Source organism: Hydra vulgaris, chromosome 01 (assembly GCF_038396675.1).
Source record: "Hydra vulgaris chromosome 01, alternate assembly HydraT2T_AEP".
NCBI classification, from domain to species: domain Eukaryota; kingdom Metazoa; phylum Cnidaria; class Hydrozoa; order Anthoathecata; family Hydridae; genus Hydra; species Hydra vulgaris.
Genome location: NC_088920.1, coordinates 57,526,284 through 57,530,000, shown reverse-complemented (window position 1 = coordinate 57,530,000; position 3,717 = coordinate 57,526,284).

Sequence of the window (3,717 nt, the reverse complement as noted above, 5' to 3'; positions counted from 1 at the left end):
TGATCCACTTGTTCAGACGAGTAGATGTGACTTCGGTATCGACATCTGATACGAAAGGGGAATAAGTTTCGGTGTCAGAATTGTTGTATCATTATCGGATTCATTATCTGATGCTTCCACGACTCTGACACACTTAACTGCAGTCTCTTCCTGTGATAATGAAACAGATTTTCGTTTTAAACGCCTCTCTGCACGTGCGGATTCCTTCTTGTCGATTCCAGCTATTCTGCCAACACATATCAAACAATGTGTCAAGACCTTTTTCTCTTTCATCTTGTTTGACTGTTGCAGACTTTGATCGAATCACTTTCTGAACATTGCCTATGTACTTCTCCAGCTGTAGTTCTATGCCTCGAAGACTTATAGTAGGAACTGATGCTTTAATCCATATCTGAGAAAGTTTCTCTGCTGGTCTCTTACAAACAGATCGTAGTGGTTCAGTTTCATAGTTCTTCTCAGACAAGTATGCTTTGCCTACTTGCTTGTGGGTTGGCAAGCAAAAATTGGGTAACTCGCGACCTTCTTCAAAAAGTATATGACGATTCTTTGAAGCTTTAGATCTTGAAATCATTATTGTTTTACAATTTTATAACATATCAGAATTTCAGTTAATTTCTAAAAATACAAGATGAGACGAATAAATTCTGCAATCAGTTGATAAAAGCAGAAATTAATAAACAATCATATAAAAATAGAATAATATAATAATAATAATAATAATAATAATAATAATATAATGATATGAAGTTATAATAGCGTTGGAGTCAATCATATCATAAGGGTTAATTTAGTTAGGTAGGTATAGGTTTGGTTCAATTTCAAAACCTTGGGATTATATCTAGTAATAGGGTTAAATGCATGTTTCAGTTAATGCATGTACTAAAGTAAATATACTTAGCATATAAAACTTTAAAACTTAAAAATGCAAAGTATAATCAATTCTTTAGAAATATTTTTTTTGTAAATATTAAACAACACTATATCACGCCACTTTTAACAAATTCTAAATAAAAATTAATTTTTATGATCCAGCCTAATATATATATATATATATATATATATATATATATATATATATATATATATATATATATATATATATATATATATATATATATATATATATATATATATATATATATATATATATATATATATATATATATATATATATATATATATATATATATAATTCAAATTAAATGTATTCTGAAATAGATTTTACATTTCATGGAATATTTACATATAGTACAAGTACTAATTTTAAGTAAAAACCATAATAAGAAACTAAAACACCAAACTAAAAAACAAAAAAGACAAAATAACACAAAAAAAAAAACACAAAAAACACACACACATAAAAAAAAAAAAAAAGAAAAAAAAAAAAGCTATAACAGTACAATACTTAAACGAAAAACTTTTGGAATAATAATTAAGTGAGAAGTTTGTTAATTTAGGACATAGTTCAAATTTGTTTATACATCTATCTAGAATAAAGACTTTTATATACCTAAATAAAATATAGCAAAAAAAGAGAAGTAGATTATAATAATATACAGTAACGACATTGTAAATAATGTAGTAATATAAGTATCGGTAATAATAATAGGCAATAATAATAAAAACTCCAGTTATTGGTAATAATAATCAAAATAATAATAATACAAATGATAAAGATAAGAATTCTATTAATAATAATAATAATAATAATAATAATAATAATAATAATAATAATAATAATAATAATAACAATAATAATAACAATAATAATAATAATAATATTATTATCATTATTAATTACAACAATAATATTAATAATATTAATAATAATAATAATAATAATAATAATAATAATAAATTTGACTTAAAATTGCTTTAAGAAAGTTAGCATAAGCAAACCATTTTTTTAATTTATCTTTTGCTTTGATCTAATTAATTTGCTTTTTTTTTTATCAAACATATAAGTTCTTGAATAAAGTTTTATTTTACATTAAGTTTGGTGCTTGGCGTTGGAACTTTTTTACTGTGTATTAAAAAGCTTAATTCATTTTTTTTTACAGATCTGAATCTACTGGTAATTGTCTATATTTAGTTCGTTTTCTATTTGCCTGAGTGGTGATAATAGTTTGGTAATGGATTTAAGAATTCTGACAGCAATTGATTTATATTTAAATCCCTCATTTTATAGTAATCATCCATCGTTTGTCAGCTTGTGCTTAAAGTATCCAAATGAGTTTTCATCAATAGATAATTTGTTAGCAGTGTCTGTGTCCACACATTCTGTAGACTCAGGAAAACTAAAAGATGATCTTGTTAAGGAAGAAGCATTACATATATGTCAAGAATTTGTATGGTCTGGTTTTCTTTGCGTTCTTGCTCTTTCAACTGTGTGTTTTAAACAAGTTCAGTGTTACTACAGAACAATTGGTTCTTTCCTAAAATATAAACTTATGTTTAATCTTAAAATTGAACCTCGTATTTTATCTCCATCATCAGATGTTCTGAATTTATTGTTTTGTTTTGAAGGATCAAATCCTCCACTTCCATATAAACACAATCATTATGTACTTCTAGTTTTCATTCCAGATGAGAAGTGCTTGAAGCGTAAATTTTTATGTAAAAATTTAGTAAATGTGCTAAACAATTACCAATTACTATGTTTACAGATAAATACAACACCAATCAAGAACCACCTATTTCTACCATTGCTAATAAATCTTTTTTATTTGAACTTAATAACAACATTATAGATTCCTTTATAGATTCAAAATCGTGTTCTTCCAATACTTTGCTACCTTTAAATGAAAATGATTGTAAAATTAAAAAAAAAAAGTTTTTATCTGCCAAAATTTTAAAACTAGAGTCTAATACAAATAAGTTGTCATTTCCTAGTGAATATGATATTGCATGCTTTCGTTCAAAGGCATCTACTTTAAATGATTTGCAATTAAAAAACTTGATTAGAAATGTTTTTGTGCCTAATGAGCGTTATTGCTTTCAAAAAACAAATGTACGATCTTTCCAATTTATCTGGTTAAAGCATTTTTCATGGCTTAGTTATTCACCATCTGAAGATGGAGCATATTGTTTGAGTTGTGTTTTGTTTGGGTTTAAGTACTTTTTGAAATCTAGTAGATGTAAAAACTTATTTTCTCAGCCTGTAAAGCACTGGCCAGATGCTGTGCGTGTTTTTAAAAGACATTATCATGGGAAAAAAAGAAAGATTAATGAACATCACGAAGCTGTACAAAGTCTTCATTATAACACCTGGACCATATTTTCAGCAGTTTTAAATAATATGAATGGAAGTATTCAAAATATTGATATTTTACTTAATAAAGATTATGAAAAGGAGGTTGCTTTAAATCGGGACAAATTGCATTCAAATGTTGACTCAATCATTTTCTTAGGCCGTCTCAATATAGCTTTTAGAGGTCATCGTGACGATTCCCAACATCATCCTACTGTTGGAAAATATTCTTTAGTAAATGGAGTAGGAAATTTTGTTGAACTTTTAAACTACAGGATCAGAGGTGGGGATAAAGTTCTTGAGCATCATCTTAACAGCTGTGCAAAGAAGGCATCATATATTTCTAATTCGTCACAAAATGAATTAATAAATTGTTGTGGAAAATATTTCCAGAATATTTTAATTTCCGATATAAAGGAAGATCAATTTTTTTCGATAATTGCTGATGAAGCATCTGATTGCTCCAA